Source organism: Neodiprion fabricii, chromosome 5, assembly GCF_021155785.1.
Source record: "Neodiprion fabricii isolate iyNeoFabr1 chromosome 5, iyNeoFabr1.1, whole genome shotgun sequence".
Taxonomy (NCBI): Eukaryota; Metazoa; Arthropoda; class Insecta; order Hymenoptera; family Diprionidae; genus Neodiprion; species Neodiprion fabricii.
Window position 1 is genome coordinate 4964140 of NC_060243.1, and position 18127 is coordinate 4982266.

An 18127-nucleotide genomic window follows, 5' to 3' on the forward strand; every position below is an offset into this window, starting at 1 on the left:
TCTCTTGAAGAATTTTATACACGCGATAAAAAGAAATATACGGCTGCTCGAACACCGACGCGAATAAAATATGAGAATTCATTGTAAACGTGGAGGAAAATATTTACCTACTAGGAAAACAGTAACGATTTTAATCATTTTCACGGCTCGAACAAAGGCTGGCTTTTATCATTGCAGTCATCGGTCTTCTGACTCCGGTCATTAATGAGGTTTCGCCACGAACGATGATCGTCAAAAGTATCGCCACGTGCGTAAATTCTTGAACTGAGAGGAATTTTTAGTTCCGGTTACCGCTCGGTCCTTGACTATTTTCATTTTTTAGCACAATCGAAAAATGTAGTTCTAGGTAGATAATGAAAATTAGTTTTTTAGCTTTTACCGGAAAGTCTGGTATCCGTTACTATTCTTTCTCATTACGATCACTGTTGCTAGATTTTCTTGCAAGAATAAATTGACGTTAAAGCCTTGTTTAACCAAAAACGTAGAGTAAGCCGAAGAAACTGATTTTGCGTTGCAATTAGCAAAAAAGGATCGACGAGAGCGCAAAATGTTTACGCGTACCTCGTTTTTCCTAATTCCAACGATATTCGAACAGGTTTTTCAACGATACCTGTTTTACTGAATTTTTCTACTTACTGTAACAAATGAAATTTTTCTCAGTGTACTTTTCAAATTGTTCGAAATTTCCGCAATTAGTCATTTGTAAGATAACGAGGAAAATTCGTGCGATACGTTGATTACTTCTTATCTCGGATCCGTCGGGAGGATTGAGTGATTTTCGAAAGCCTCGATTTCCTTCGGTTCAAGGCTTGTCGATAGACACGTCTGACAACATTCGCGAGAAAGGAAGATTTTCGATTTCGCAAATAGGATCTCTTTTATGTGCGGTACATGCTTGCCAAAGTCGTGGCGAATCAGGAAATAAAGGGTACGTGAGGCACGTCCGAAACGGTTATTTACTCTCTCTCTCTCCCTCTCTCTCTCTCTCGGGCACGAAATGGAAATACAATGTCCCGGAAGAATATGGAAAAAAGCCTGTTACACGACTTATCGTTGGATCCCAAAGCACGTGTCATTCAAATATCCGAACGTTACTTAATGCCACTGTAAAATCTGGGAAGAGTTTCGATCTTCTTTTTCTTCTTAATATTAATTTACCGCGAAGCTCTCGCTTCTGTGATTTATTTATACCGTTAGCGAGGTTGAATAGCCGAAAATTAATAATTCTTATGAATTTCATTACGATGCTGAGTTTTATTTGTCAAATTATTTTAATCATGGGCTAAACGATGACCTTTGTAAAAATGGAGGAATAGAAAGTTCCTACTAGAATTTTATGGAAAGGGTTTATAGATGCTTCATTTCGAATCGCTTCAAAATTATTTAATATCCAGTAGATTTGTAATTCGATTTCAATTTATGGCGCGTATTACTCAGAAATCTGTTTGTCACAAATCTACCGAACAACATTTTTTTTTTTTTTTTGCCTGGCTTGTTGACGCCGGAAAGTATTTAATTTTTATACAACATTGCATCGATATTGATTACGATCAATAAATTCCAATTGAGAATTTTCTACAAAGAAAAAAGAGAATCTGTTTCAGTGACTTTGCAAAGAATAGTATTCTTTTCAATTAAAAATTAACTACTGAACGAAAAATTTCTCTCAGTGCAAAACTCGTGCTCGATTGTCAACTCGTGTTTAAACGTAATGAAAATACTTTTCTGGGAGTGGTTGGAAAGAAGTCGATACGTACTCCGTCGTTGGGACAATCTTGGACGTCCCTGTGACGTAACTTGTTACACGTTGAGGGTGCGAAGTCACCGAGAAGAGGGTCGATAACGTCGAAACTCGAGTGACACTCACCCTCATCTCGCTCCTCATCAAAAGCGCCGCTCGCAAGACGGTATTTTATCAAATTCAAAATTCAATCTTCAGAACTGAATTAAACATAGCGATGGAAATGTTTTCTATTTTTTTTTTTTCTTTCTAATTTTTCGGCTCTGTATCTTTTAACCAAGATATCTGAAATTCTTTCACGATTTTTCGGACCTTATTTCAAAAGTTAGAGCCCATGTTCATTACAGTGGACACGTAATGTCTTTCACAAAAAATTTTATTTCAAACAGCCTGTAAGATTAGAAATGAGAACGATAATAACACCCACTTTTTATTCAACTACTTTAGCTGGACTTTTTCGACTAGAAAACGTACTTAAACAAAAGGACGGTAACGAGCATCTTTTTTGTCAGCTAGGAATTGAAACTGTTGATAAAACTCTCGTGCTTTAAAAGAGAAAATAAAAATATCTGATGCGTGAAACTTTTTTTATGAATTTTTTTAATGTGTTTCCAACGGATTGGAGAACCGTTCTGAAGGGGTTAAAAGAAGTTGATTACAATATGTGTGAATTTATTTTTACTAGAACTTCGCTTTCGACCAAAATTTAGTCAGAAAATATAAACGGAGACAAGAATAACAACTGATTTACCGAAATTCGAGTGAATAATCTGCAATGCTTTTGAAACGAGACAACAATGGATCCGTCTTTACGCAAAGCCTAAATGAGCTTTTGCGAGATCTGTGCCTTTGAATCATCACAGATTGAATGTCGTGCGCGTGTATGAGACGAAGCGAACCGTATAATTTATGCGATCCCGGCTGACTTACGCTTTATGATATGGATGAAGACTGAAATCTGAATTGTATATGTCTGACTGAATTCAACACGTCGGGAATTGTCGGGGTGGTTTTGACTTGACAATAAGCTTTCGCAACTCGCTGATTCAGTGAGTTTCTCGAGGCGTTTTACGGAGGTTTGTTTGCCGAAAATCGATAATCTTTATCAATTTTTTTACCAGACAGTCGTAGGTACATTGAATATAAAAATAATTGTTATAATCATAAGCCTCGACGGTCTTTTGAATAATAGGGAAACAAAAGATACCGAAGTTACAAATAAAAGCTTAGACATATCGATGCTTCGTTTTGAAATGCTTGAAAAAGTTTAAAGATCTGGTCAACTCGTTCAATTTTTATTCAAGACTATTTTCTAGAAAGTTGATAGAACGATATTTTGTTTTTGTATCGTCGTTGTTCAATATTTTACTGCACAATATTTGCATCGATATATTTTATTGCGATCAATAAATGGTGACATTGATTCGTCTGTTGAAAAAAAGAGATTTTCTTTCAGTGCCTTCGTAGAAATAAAAAAAAAAAAAAATTTACCGAATAAAACGAGTCATCGGAAAGTAAAGCGAAAAAAAATCTACCAGAGCTTCAATCATTTTTAGGTAATTTCAAATGAAAAATCGACAGTCAAGCTTTCTTTATAATTTTAGTGGTTTCGTTTTTTTTTTTGTATATTTAAAGAGATGTGCGACTACGTCGTAATAAAATTAATTAAAGAGTATTGATATTGGCCAATGAAAATTGGCCAAACTTCGCGAAGAGTCAATAAATTGCATCGCCAAACACGCCGCATCAAACGGTGTGGAAAATTCGCTTTCTCTCCCAGAAAAAAATGGAAAATCGCTATGGGAATGACAAAGAAATTGAAACGCCTTGAGTCAGTTGGAAAAATTTTACGAGCTCAGACATCAACGTTTTCCGTAAGCGCCTACCAATTTGTTCGTCGATCTATCGCGTATCGCATCGCCTCTCAACTTCGTTATCTCTCGTACGAAAGTAAAAGAGATGGGCCGTTGCTTTTAGCTGTATCTCTCGGTTCTTTTTCGTACGAAAACTGATCCTCTCCCCTCGGCAAACAAAACCCACGATCATCACTTTACCTCGAGTTGCCTGAATTCTAATTCACGGTACACTTACGGCGTTGCGAAAATGAACATGTCGTGTTAAAAAACGACCCCAGCAGATTTTCAAAATTGAACAAAAGCGTGAAGGCTTCGAAATAAGCGTTCAACATTCTTCGTAATTTACTCCCTTCAGCCAAATCTATAGTAATTATATATCGCAGTGAATGAAAAGCGACGGTGAATCGGATCAAAGGTTGAAACACGGCCAAGGTTTTAAGCTTCGGTTAACGTCTCGTTTAAACTCCTCGGCACGTTTCTCCGGGAGTTCCAATTGAAGTCAGGAAAGGAAAGAAAGCAAAAGATAAAGGGAAAAAAGGAAATAAAAAAATCTAGAAACTTTTTTATACCCAGATTCTAACATCGCGTCAAAAGAACAAAACAAATCAACGAGACGCGTCTGATTCAATTTTCGATCCTTGAACTTTATGGGTGGACCGGTTATACATTCTCAACGAAAAGTGAGTCTCGTAGACAATATTGAATAATTTATGATAAGATGAAAGTCGTAAAAGGATCAAACGCAAAAAAAATGATAAAAAAATTTAAATTCGAATAATAATTATTGTACCCAAAAGTTGACGATAAATAGTTTAAACAAAACATTGAATATCAAATTTTTGTGGAGTATTTTTTTCATCGTCATACGAAATGAATTCGTTGATTTTTTTGAAAACACATGAATTTTCAGAGAATTTTTTCAGTACTTTGAAATTTTCGTTTTCAAAAATTTGGAAACACTGTACTTACAAAGCTATTCCTCCAACGCCTAAGAAACTTCTCAATTGTAATGTAGAACGTTTTTACGAAAACCTATCCAAAATTCACGATTTATCATCCATGTTTCAAAATAAAAAATTTACAAAAACGGAACTACTAAAATAAGGACAAGATTCTTTGAAAATTCATTTTCCTTTAAAACAATCAACGAATTCATTTCATATGACGAGAAAAATTTCATTTGTTACAGTAATAAACAAAATTCAGTGAAACAGGTATCGTTAAAAAAACTGTATGAATATTGTTGGGATTACAAAAAACGAGGTACGCCTAACCATTTTGCGCTATCGTCGATTGTTTTTTCGTAATTGCAACGCAAAATCAGATTGTTCCATTTTTCTATACTTTTTTAGTTAGACAAGGCTTTAACGTCAATTTATTCTTGCAAGAAAATCCAACAACAGTGATCGTAATGAGAAAGAATAGTAACGGATACCAGACTTTCCGTTAACAGCTAAAAAACTAATTTTCATTTTCCACCCAGAACAATATTCTTCGATCGTGGTAAAAAAATGAAAATAATTAGGGACCGAGCGGTAACCTTAACCAAAAATTTCTCTCAGTGTACTTAAAATAGCCGAAGTTTAGCTTCTGCTAATTTTTCACGATCGCTGAGACCCGAATTCGAAATTCCCAGATCTGGTATAATAACCAACGGTTTGTCGGGGCGTGAATCAAGACGGACCCACGGGCGCCATATCTCTTGTGTAATTTGCGTCCCGGTGCCACGGGACCGCAAGAGAAGCGGGAATGAAGAGGCCGACTATTCGGCAGACAATTAGGTTCTCCCCTGGCTGAGAGAACATTATCCAGCGTATCTCCCGAGCCAACAATCTTGCTTATCCTCGTTACCTTCAGACCGCCTCGTATCTCGCCTCAGTCACGAATTATGGCTCAACTTGGATAACGCGTCCCAGAATTCCCGCTTCCTTATTTACAATAAGATTTAATTTCCCAATGGGTTCTACGGGACGAATAGAACGGCTAGATTTCAATTACGACCACCAGACATCGGACGGGTTTCATGGTAAACGTGATCCGTCTCCGAAACGAAATTGGATCAACAATTTATTATTCTCCTTATTTCTTTTATTTTTCCAACGATTTCTTCATCAACGTTCGTTTACTGCTCGCTGCAGAAATATTTCGTTTCGGATTTTATAGGTATACATATATATATATATATATATAAATTGCGCAAGTCCATTTAGCAGCACGATGAACAGAAATAGGCAGAAAATTGCCGAGAGAAGATCTTACGTTTCACTTTTTACATGCTGTGTTTACAAATTTTGAAATAATTCATCTTCCTTGCGGAAGTTTGAATAATTGTTTACCTTGTGTGTGTGTGTGTGTGTGTGTGTGGGGGAAAATCAACACGCAAACTTCACGCAAACTTCACGCAATGTATACAAGACTCCGACTGAATTGATGATGAGTATCGCACATATCGCTATCTGGGCGTATTCACTTCGCCAGATTCGTCGAAAAAATCGGTGTACTCGGAATCTTTTTTTTTCTTTCCAAACCGTATATGATTGAAGTTTTTTTTTTCATTTCTGGCCATTTTTAAGTGATATTTTTTAAGCCCAAGCGTATACTTGATAAATTGAAACTATTTCCGTAATTTCATTTCGTTCGATCGTTAAGGGTTTATATGCAGTAAGGATTTAAAAAAAAAAAAAATTTTTTTTTTTCTAAATCTGCTTTCGTAATGTACATATATTCAAGTATATACACAGAAAATTTCATGTCGATCCGCCAATATTCTCGAAGTTACGCGCATATTTGTTTTTTAGATAGCAGCTTAAAAAAATCATTATTTTTACAATTAATAAATATCAGATCGAAGTTCAATGTTACCCCATTATTTGTATAATCTTTTATATCAATAAATTGAACCGTCTCTTCGTGAAAAAATCTTTGATAGATCACATTTTTTCGCCCTCCTGACCGCGTATAACCCTTTGAAGCGTAAAAATATTGGTAACGATGATTGCCCTGACCGAAAAAAGGAAGACTCCAAGAGCTGTAATGAAAGAAAGGAGAATGAAAAAAAGAATCGAATCGAATACAACGAAGCCGAAACTGTGCAGCCGCTCGTTATTTTTAATGATGGGAACACGTTTTTCGTACACATCCGATCAGTTCAAGTTTCAGGGCTGTAAAGCTTTCGGATTTGTATCCGAATTCTGTCTTAGCGTGTGTCCGTGTAAGCCGAGGGAGATATTTTCTTCTGAAAATAATTACGACGAGGATCGCTGAAGGGGATTCGGTTATGTCGATCCGGCTGAAATCTCTGAGCTTACGTTTATTACTGAAAAGTTCCGAAAGCGCCTGATTCCGAATTATTTTGCGGCGAGACTTGAAGTTAAGAAATCAAAATTTCAAGAAACGACAAACTTTCGAATGGTCGGAAATCCAACGGCTCAAAGTTCCGAAATGGGAGATTCTGAAAATTCAAGTCAACATTCCGAAAGGTAAAGTTTCGATGGAGTGAAATTCCGAAAATTAAAATATACTATCACAGCTTAGTTTGCTCAACGAGTAGGTGGAAAAATCAGAAAAACCGAAAATCAGAACCGAAAATATCGAAAATCCAAAACAAGAAAGATCAAAGTGGTGAAATTTCACCAAGCCAGAAATTCACAGGACTAAAAATCTTCGATCATTCGGAATTTCGGTGTTTCATATTTAGAAATTTTCTCATTTTCGCACTTTCGGAACTTTGATTCATCGCAGTTACGCCCTTCCGGCATTTTGTCTTTTCCAAACTTTGCACTTTCGAAACTTTGATGCTCGGGTTTCGGACCATTCGAAACTTTGATGTTTCGTTATAGTTTTATTCGGTTACTGTAAGTTTCGCTCTGAAAGAATTTCTGAATTCGGCGCTCTCGGAACTTTTCAAATTCGGAATTTCAACTCCACCCCGAGAATTTTCGAAATCGATCCGAGTCTGAAAAAAGGGGATCTGCGCCTGGAAATGGGTGAATTGGGATATAACAAATGAACCGAAATCAATTATTCATGCAAATGACCGCGGGGTTCGAGCTGAGCCGGAAATGGGTTGTGCTCTGTATGGCGAATAACGATTTTGCAAACAGGCCTCAATTTAACGCAGGATCGTGGCGTTATCTCGTCGTGTGCCGGCCTGCCTTTCAAACCTTGACCCCGAAATACGTGCAATCTTCGAATATTATTATATCCACGTAGACCCAACCCAGTTATTACTTTACCCGACAGATTATCCCGCTGGTGCCTACGAGAATCCCGGAAAAATTAACCGGACGAGGCGGACATTCAGTTGCTATATAATGACAGAAATCAGGGAGATGAGAGAGCTTTCAAAGGATCAGATGAAGATCAAGGAATCACGAGGAATCGTCCGTGACGAACCCTCGGCGTAATGCGGAAAGATACTTTGCACTGTAATTTATCTTTCGCGATAAAAAAAGCACTGTACATAAAATCCTGAAGGAAATTAAAGAGTGTGACAAGCTGTCAAGCCCTTTGCAAATGCCGTACACTGAGAATAATTTCATTTGTTATAGTATTTGAAAATTGATCCGTTAAAACTCTAATTTCTTGAGTGAATGTTGATTCTGCGAGAATGAGAATCTCTCTGAGATTTCTGCACAAGTTTCATCCTGCGAAATTTCCCCGAGTTTCAATTTCGGATTGCTTTTGAATTTATTCGACTGCAATCTTCCGAAACAGTTATAAAAATTTGTCGACAATCTTGTAAAAAATTTGATTTGAAAACCGCGTTTTGCTACGAAGCAGCAAAAATCGGATTGAAAAACTTGAAAGAACGTATTCGAAACGAGTATTAGTTCGCATTTTCTTCTTGTTCCCTTATTTTCCTTTTCTCTCTCCGTGAGTTCGTAATCACTGAGTAAACTTGTGCTGTGTAAAAATAGAAAAGAAAAAAGAAAAAAAATAGGGTAAAAAATTGAGATCTACGACCGAGTGTCGCGACGCGTTTATGTTGTAACTTTGAGCCGTTTGCACACACCGAGGATAATTTTTCCGGACTTTTGCGAGGTGATTTTCACCTCATCGTTTCACCGCCAAGGAAGAGAAATTAATCCACGCCATTTCGGTCTCAAAGTCTGAAAATAGGCGCCTCGTAACCGTGATCTAAAAAATGTCGAAAAACCTTTACGACTCAATCCCATGGTGAGATTATTATTTATTTCTGCTTATCCGTTTCGTCGATCCTTCGGCTCTCGGCTCTTATTTAAAAAATTTCATTCTCTTTCGCCCTGCACTCTTGTCTCGCATTTCCTTCGTGCATAAATTACATACCGACTCGCGATTGGCTTCGCAGCATCGACTTGGGACGGATTATCGAGTCCCACGGGATAAGATCGAGCCGAGTATTGAATCAAGCGCTTTTCCATCTCGTCGGAGGGTCGACGGGCGATGAGAACTCGTAAAAACGCGAGGTATTTTGCAAATGTATATTGCGCGGACGAAAGAAGGGAGGGAAGAAAGAAATCGGGAAGAATCGGTCGTGACCGCATCTGACTATCCAGCAATCAACTCAATTTAAATCAATCTTTGCTGCCAAATTGTTACCGGAAAATTAACTAAAATGAATCGGCAAAAATGTTTGGCAAGGAAAAATTGCTGATATATATATTTAACAAGTCAAGCAACTGAGAGTGAAAGCCACCGCCATGATTAAAAAGTGATAAAAATTATCCAGAAAGATTTTCATTGATAAACGAGAGTTGGTAAAAGAGTCTTTTTTTTCATTTTGTTTCCTCTTAAATATACGAAAGTAAAAAAAGAGTTTCTTTCTCGTACGAGGGTGAAAAATAATTTTTTCAACTACTTGATAAAAGTATCGAGCAAAACACTCGCATGTCGGAGACTAAAAATGTCGGTAAGATATTAATTTTCATTCCACCGTATTATCTTTTTTTCCTACTTTACGCTTAGCGGGTAATCGAGTTGAACATTACGCGAGTGAAGTTCCAAAGGGGATACCGGACAAGGGAGAAAAATTGATGGAATGTAAAAAGGAGAAGAAAAGAAAGAAAAGAAGACAGGAAGGTAGGAGGAAAAAATAAAACTGTAGGTGAAAAAAGAACGCTACGAAAGTTAATTATAACGAACACCTCGCGTATCTAATAATAAATCGTCCCGTACAGTTGGTTTCACATCTCTTTATAACGCGATGCGGAATATCATGCGAAGAGAAAAGTTTTAATCGTGGAAATGCAATCGGACGGATTATTTTTCTTTCGAAATGTGAAAAATGAAAATGAAATATCGATGCGGGAAAATAAAAAAAAAGAAAAACAGATTTTCTATCGATTAAATGACCTGAAATTTTTATTAATTTATCACAGTTTTGTATTTTACGATACATTGACGAAAGTATTCCGTATTCTTTTTTTTTTTTTTTGTCCTTTTGTCACCGTGTCGATGAAGCGAAAGAAAAGCGAAAACTTTTCTTCTATTTACAACTGTGAATGAAACCTTTCAGCGGGTGAAAGTTGACTGAAAGGGGATTCTCGTCTGTCCTCCATTTATATTCATAAACGCGATATGCTCGTAGCTTGGGCTTTACGCGGCTTGTAGTTACGAGGCCATTATCCATATATTCACCGTGTCGTGTAGACACAATGCGTAGACACACTTACGCACTTAGTCGAAATTCCAAGTGGTTAAGAGCCGAAAATTAGGAGAGGTTGCCTCCGTCTCTCGAAAGCTTTGGGAATTCCCGAAGGATGAGATGAAAAAGCTCGGCAACGGCCTGGAATAATCGATCGAGTTTTGCGACGATTAGAAATAACGAGAGAGGAAACGGGGCAACTTCATGCCGCGGAATGATCGACACATTGTGCGAAGATGAGTGTGTATCGCGGTATGATAAAACGGGGATGAAGTAAAAATTGGAAATTTGAACCCGAGATTTTCAGGAAACAATCAATCGCGTGTCCAGAATCGAGAATGAGTGAAACGGTGAAAAAGGTACGGTGAAAGGAAATTGAAGGGTGGAAAAGTACTGACGCCGGAAAATCGCCAGTGGCGTAGAAATGTTTGGAAAATTGAGTTTATCGTGGAAAATGAGAATTTCTCTAAGCAATCTACGGATTTGACAGCCGGGCGCGTTTTTTTTTCTTTTTTTTTTTATTTTTTTATAAAACGAGGGAGAAAACTCGCCTCGGGCGAAAAAAAAAAAAAAAAAAAAAAAAAAACAATTCCCATTTACTTGGGGGATGAAAATTGACCTCGCGTTTATTTGCGGTTTGCTACCGAGTAATTGACGATATTTTATTCCCGCGTATAGCGGCACAGTAAAAAGTTTTACCCGTACGAGTATCGCAGTGCAACGTGGCGGGTGAAATAAAATTGCATAATAGGGAAAAGCAAGTTTATTGCAAGGCTGCTGGGAGAGGGAAGTTCGTAAATATTTATTTCCCTTCTTCGTGCATCGCAAATTTGCAATTCACCCTGCAGCGGTACAAAGTATGGATCTACCATGGCTTTGATATTCGCCGTCTTATTCTTGCATGTATGAATTTTCGAATTAAGCGTTGAGCAGAGCTATGAATACAGGTCTGAATAATAAATCATTCGGAAATTGCAAAGCCAAATGCATTAATATTGACTTGGCTTGCCGCGTCCAATCGTTGCTACGATGAAAAGAATATTTATGACAGTAGCGAGTATATAAATTTGAAAAGAAGAATATTCGATTAATATACGGCAGAAATTTTTTATCAATTATTGCAATTATCAGCAGACCCGCAGAGCTTCAATTTTTACGGGGCTGGGTTGAAGTTTCGAAAACGCCGAATTCCGAATTATTTGATGGTGATATTTGAAGTAAAGAAATAAAACTTTGAAGAAACAGCAGAGCTTCGAATTGTCGGAAACTCAAGTCAAAATTCAAGTCACGATAGAACTATGTTGCGAAAAGTAAAGTTCCGATAGAGCAGAATTCCGAAAAATAAAGTTTCGATGGAATAAAATTCCGAATATTAAAATGTACTCGCACAGCGTAGATTACTCAACGAGTGGGTGGAAAAAATGGGAAAAACCGAAAATCGGAATTATCAGGATTCCGAAGGTAAAAATATCGAAAATCCAAAACAAAGAAAGATCAAAGTGGTAAAGTTTCACGAAGCCAGAAATTCACAGGACTAAAAATCTTTGATCACTTGGAATTTCGATGTTTTGGATTTTGAAATTTTCTCATTCTCGCACTTTCGGAACTTTGATTCATCGGAGTTAGGTCCTTTCGACATTTTGCCCTTTCGGAACATTAAGCATCGGGTTTCGGACCATTCGAAACTTTGATGTTTCGTCAAAGTTTGATCTCGTTACTTTAAGTTTCGCCCCGAGAAAATTCTGAATTCGGCGTTTCCGGAACTTTTTAAATTCGGAATTTTAACCCCGCCCGCTTTTCGCCCATAATCGTGAAACTTGATGACGCAAGCAGGGAATTTTTGAACCAACGAACCGTCACCCGACACCGAGAAGTTCATCGCACGTTAAATGCTTGCAGCTTATCCAGCCGTCCGATTCCTGAGCGATTTATCCGGGATTATTTCTCGGACAGAAACGTGAGACGAATTTGAAAATCCTTACACAGCCACGCCAGATGTTAGCTCGTGCAGGATCGTTTAATTATCTCCCGGGTAGCGATGTGCTACGTCATTTCATTGTCAGCGGTTAATTAACACGAAACGTGACACGGTCTTTTCCATCCCTTCCGAACACCGCGCGTATTCCAGAATCCACCCTTACAGATTGCGTCAGCGTCTCGCGTATGCCAATCAGGTAAAAACGAAGACGAGGAAGAGGAAAAAGAAAAACGATTCTGTTTATTCAGACGATGGGTTCTCACTGGACGGTATAGATGAAGCGTTTTCTTTCAACAGTTGTCAACAAAAAAAAACTTTAACACAAAATTTTTCCACCCCTCAACGGAAATTACTAAAGTGCGTCAATATTATCGAGGCAGCGATCTGCGCCAGCGGTGGACAGGCTTCTGCAATAAATTGCACCCCTGGGATTGATTCCTGGTAACACTGACAATGAGAGAAATTTTTAGTTCCGGTTACCGGTCGGTCCTTAACAATTTTCATTCCTTAGCACAATCGAAAAATATAGTTCCAGGTAGAAAATGAAAATTAGTTTTCTAGCCGTTACCGGAAAGTCCAGTTTCCGTCACTATTCTTTCTCATTACGATTGGTTGAAGCCTTGTTTAACTAAAAAAGTGGAGCAAACCTCAGAAACTGATTTTGCGTTGCAATTAGCAAAAAAGGATCGACGATAGCGCAAAACGGTTAGGCGTACCTCGTTTTTCATAATTCCAACGATACTCGAACAGCTTTTTTTAACGATACCTGTTTTACTGAATTTTTCTAGTCACTGTAACAAATGAAATTTTTCTCAGTGTAGGAAATTCATCACTGATACGTAACACGAATTCCTCCTTTGAGGGAAAAAAGCTCGGTGCAGCTGGTTCTTCGAACGGGTGTGGCTCCGATCGTTTTTAGTCGCAAATTGTCCTCAGCCACGCGAATAAAGTCGGTTTATCCGACCAACGCGCGATATTTCATCCCTCGAATTCTCTCACTTTTCTTACCAATATTCCAGAAAAAAGAATCGTCCACCGAACTACAGTCGACGAGTCGTCGAATTGTAAGCTTATCGTTAATTAAATTCGATGAGCTTTATAATCGGAGCTTTTGATCCTCGTTTTTGCGATATGGCAAGTCGGTTGAAATATCTCCCACGTGTCTTCGAAACGATACCAACTTCGCGGGGAAAATAGATATGCATTGTTATCCGAATTCGAACGGCAACAGCTAATGTAGGTTGTTCCTGATTCGAAGCAGCACCCGCTGTTTAATTTCCACGAGTTTCACGCTTTGTTTTCCGGCTGTAAGGCCGCCTTCTACGCGCCTGATATCTTGCAATTTTTGGGCCAATTAAGTGCTCGGGAATTATTGTTCGATTTAATGAATGGTGGCAGGTAATTAGTCGAGCCTGTCATTATTTTGAAACAACAGTGTTCCAAGGATTACCAGCCACGTGACCCGTTAATCAATTTATCAATCCCTTTGAAAATCCATCATCGTTTTCCCGTTATTCCTTATCGATAATCGATTAACCCAAATTGATCCCCGGGGTGGTATGGAGCACACAAAAATGGGCAACAACTTTGTGCAGCCATTAACTTGATACCGTCGAAGGCAAATTTGCCTTTTATCATGCATCGGAACACTCACCGTCCCTAAAACAACTTGTATGATGCTCGTTTCGCGTTCATTCACTTTGTTGAATTCACTTGGCAATTTCCATTTGCTTTTGACTCATCGGCAGATTCGTTTCTCATGAAATCAGTAAGCAACGAGGCAATTTCAGATGGAGTCGCTAGCTCACTGTGAAAAAAAAAATTTTGCTTTCTTTTGTTCGAGTTTCCCCGCCAAATAACTCGGAATTAGGCGCTTTAAAAATTTTTCAAATTCTGAACTCCAGCCCCGTCCCTTTAATAAACGCAACCTCCAGGCTTTGCATAATTAGGGTCCCACCTTCGAGTGACAGAAACGTGGGCACCGTTTACACCTGGGAGTGTCAGGCGTTGCTTTTAATCAGTAAAAACTGGATCAGGCTTGTTACGTAGTCGCAGACCACACCGAGAGATCTGTTATTCCTTTTTGCGTACCTTTCCCGTTTTTTTTTTTTTTTTTTTTTAAACTCAATTTGAGGAAAATAAACCAAGTTACTCCGTAGGATCTTCGACCTTTTTCGATTACCTCCGGAGCGTTTCAGTTACGTTATCATTAGCGACTTTGATCGAACTCAATCAAAGTTTCACGTGGTGATAAAAACAAAAACAAAAAAAAAAAAAAAAAAAAGCAGGCCACGTGGGCTATTTTTCTCTGCAACAACTTTTTTATCATATTTTCTAGCTTGATTTACGATCAGAAGAAACAAAGTGGAATTCCAAGAGCATCGCTCTTTTGTAGCGTAATTCGGGAAAGTTAATCATGTCCCTGAATTTCGTTTACAAAAGTACGACGCATCGTCGAAATTTGTACCCTTTCCGCTCGTTTGTTTATTTAATATAGGAAGGAAAAAGGGTGAGTTTACTCGGTCGGTAAAGGTAGGAGTACGATATGACCTTAATATCGCTGATGGTCTCGGAGGAGAAAATTCAGGGAAAGCATCAAAGGGAGAAGGAGCGATGCGGGTAAAGAGATTATTCTCTTTCTTATCGCGGTGTGAATATGGGTATAATACACATCTGGAGGTCTGGTTCCTTCATTCTTAATTTTAACGCGTTCACGTCGCGGAAGCAACGCCGCGAGGTGGAAGGATATTCTCTACTTTTCTTTTCCCCAAGTTGAGTAGAAACCCACCCTGCATCTTTGCTGTACACCTGCTCACGTCGCGGAGGGAAAAAGCTCTTCTTCAGATCTACGGCGGGCGTCAAGATATAATGTAGCTTTTCTCCGAGGGGAAAGAAAAATCATGCAATACTTCAGAATCAGAGAAAATGTATATTAAACGTGACACGTTTACTGATCGGCTATTTTTGTCATTCTCTAAAATATACGGGTCAACGAATTCATTTGTCAAGTACCAAAAAATTACCAAAATTCCAGACCACGACGTAAAAAATTCAATGCAAGTTTTGAAATTTTTACAGTGAAAACGATTTTTCGATACTGTACCTCCGGAACTAAATCAATTATCCATGTAACAAGTTTTTAGCAAGTATGACATCGTAACTTGGAAATTTAACCAGGCTTTTGTGACTGTCTTTATTATCTGGCTGTGTGTTAAAGGTTTCGAAAATAATGTTTCATAATCTTAAACTTAATTCAAATTTCGAAATATAGTATAGATTTTTTCTCGCCAAATATATATAAATATATATTATTACATATTTTATTATATAATTATAATTAAAAGCTTTTAATAGTAACCGCCAATTTTTACACCGATAGAAGAAAATTTAATCGCCAAATTCGATCACAATGCCTTGGCTTTTGTTATTTGTTTATTTGTTTTTTCGAGAGAGAGAGAATTTGGAAATCAAAACCGGAAGTGAATAGAATAATAGATGAGAGAGAATTCGGGAGAACCGGAAACGCGTACCAACGTAAACAGCGAGTATCTTGGCTCCGTAAGATTGATCGAATACATCCTTCGATGAATTCGTAGAAATTCGATTTACCAAGTCGAAATAAGAGTCGATGGGGATAATTGGCGGAGAAGAAAACACCCGCGGCAAAAAATAACAGGTGAAAAAAATACATACCAAAGTTCTCTGATTGGTGCGGGAAATCCTTTGAAAGAGGCTTGGAGTTTCCTTTAGTGCATGTTCGGTAACTTTCTCAATCTTGATGCCGAATCCCTGAGAAAACACGTTTTGAAACAAACCCTTCAAATACAATCAGGATGGAGAAAGAATCTTTCGAATCAACGAATTTCCGTGCATCGATCAGCTGCGGTTGGAAAAATAACCGCTGTATGTGTTGATTAATTTTGCGGTTTCGATGTTGAAAAAAAATTTTCGTATTTGACGGAAAATTATCTGCTCAGGGATGTACTAAAAAATTTTTCCAGACTTCGGGACGGGAGGTTTTTTGTTTTTTTTATCTCGCGTGATCCGGCCATAAAACAGGCGATCCGGAATTCGCTCCCGAATGCTTTGAACTGGGCTTATTTAATTTCATTCTTCACAATTTTTGACGCACACAAAAATACGGTTCCATCGGTTCCGCAGAGTCTCTTGGGAATAATGGGGGAGTATAAAAGGCATCTGGAATAAGACGTAAATTAAATCATCGGTTTTGCTTACCAGCGACCAGCTTCCGCTGCAAGCTCGTACTTCGACGAATGACGGAGCTGCTTTCCTTTTTTCTTTTTTTTTTTCTTGAAAATCAAAGGCTTTCTCCACATTCTCTTCTTTGCTCGCCGAGCTTTCTCCGTTATTACAGTCTCTCGAGGGGATGAAATAAAAATCAATCGAAAATCCGGGCTCCATTCTGTACTGGAAATTGTCCTGCTGCGGGAAGAAAGCGAATGAAAATAAGGAAATTGAATCCGTGACTGGGTATAAATTTCTCCAGGGTTCGACCCGCCGCACTTTGATCATAGAAATTATTTTCGACAATGTCAACGCAATCAAAGTAGGCTAAACTAACATTGAATATCATCAAGCCGAACCGCGCGCTTGAAACTATCTCAATTGCGAACTCGCAACAGTTTGGAACTCCAATTATCACGTACATACATATTCGGCGGAATCCGATTTCGCGAGTCAAGTAAATGCCACAAACTGTTCGCACAACTTGCGATGGACGGGAATGAATTTCTCAGAGTTTAGAAATGTCTCATCCGTTGTGGTTAATTTTTCGTTAAAACTTCCGAGTTGTGCAAATAATGGTAAACGGATCAAAGTCAAGCGAGGAATGAGATCAATCATAAAAGAACCGGTTCGTTGGAAGGTATAAAAATTTTTAACACATGGTTTGGTCGAGTTCCTTTCCTTTTTTTCTTTTTTTTTTGTTTTTTTTTTTTGGCGACAGCGTCGAAATTCCTTGGAGAAATTTCTTTCAAGAGCGTAGCAGCACGTCAGTAATTGCGAATCGATTGCTGCTATCTGTCTTAATCGTTTTGGGTGACCCAGGGGAATAAATCGAGGCGTCGCGTGTCTCGGGTCCTGTATATATATATAAACGCAAGGAATATACGGGCGGAGAAAGAGAAATTTTTCAAAGTAGTGACTTCGCGAAATTTATTTACACGGTTGTAGAACTCGAGGATAAAACTGATGCCTGGTATCAATGAGACGCACCCTTTTTGGGGGGAGGGATCGAACGTAGATCACGTGCGAGTGAGGGGTGGTGTTCGGACCAATTTCACCGGAAGCGGAATCAAAGTGATAAAAAAGCAAATTTCAAGATTAAAAAATGACCGATCATCGGATAATTGAAAATATACTGTTCGCGGAAATTGTATACCCAAGGCTGGTTAAATCCCGATAAAGCTGCTTCGTAAACGAGGGTTGAAACCCGACTGAACGTTGTACCAACATCGGTTGTCTCTGAAACATGTTATACAATGAGGCGAATAAGAGGGTCGAATGATGCGATTCAATTTCTCGCAACTGTCAATTCCAAGCGGTGAAAATTAATGCCTCAACCTAATTCGGGTCAAACGAGTTTGAACAGAAGCTCGTCGCGATGGAAAATCGGCGAAACGTTTGTCGATTCGATGCAGCGTTCGAATTCGCCCGGGCGTAAAAAAGAACCGTGTGACCAATTTGAAAGAGGAAAAAAATCAGCGTTCGAATTCCTTCGGGCACCCTTGAAAAATCGCTCGTATTTCGGGTAAACCGTACCTCGGTTTCTGGATTCGAAATTGCGACTCGCTCTTGATCCGCGTTCTGCGTCGTGGTCAGGAATTGCCGCTCCCATGAGCCTCTCGGATCTGATGCCCCTCGAACCGGAAGCGTTCCATTAACAAGGCAATGATGCGAGCGGAGAG

At 38.5% G+C, this 18127-nt stretch overlaps 1 protein-coding gene and 1 long non-coding RNA gene across 3 annotated transcripts in view; one reads left to right on the forward strand and one right to left on the reverse strand.

The window, feature by feature from the left end:
• LOC124182051 overlaps positions 1-18107 on the reverse strand; it is a 51070-nt gene extending 32963 nt beyond the window's left edge. The window contains exons 1-2 of the long non-coding RNA XR_006870674.1: positions 17982-18107; positions 16437-16643 (exon numbers count right to left, since the gene is read on the reverse strand). This is a non-coding gene — a long non-coding RNA (uncharacterized LOC124182051). The remainder of the gene's footprint in view (positions 1-16436; positions 16644-17981) is intronic.
• Positions 1-18127, forward strand: part of LOC124182047 (leucine-rich repeats and immunoglobulin-like domains protein 1) — a 57657-nt gene that overhangs the window by 29181 nt on the left and 10349 nt on the right. The gene's annotated exons all lie outside the window — the stretch shown is intronic.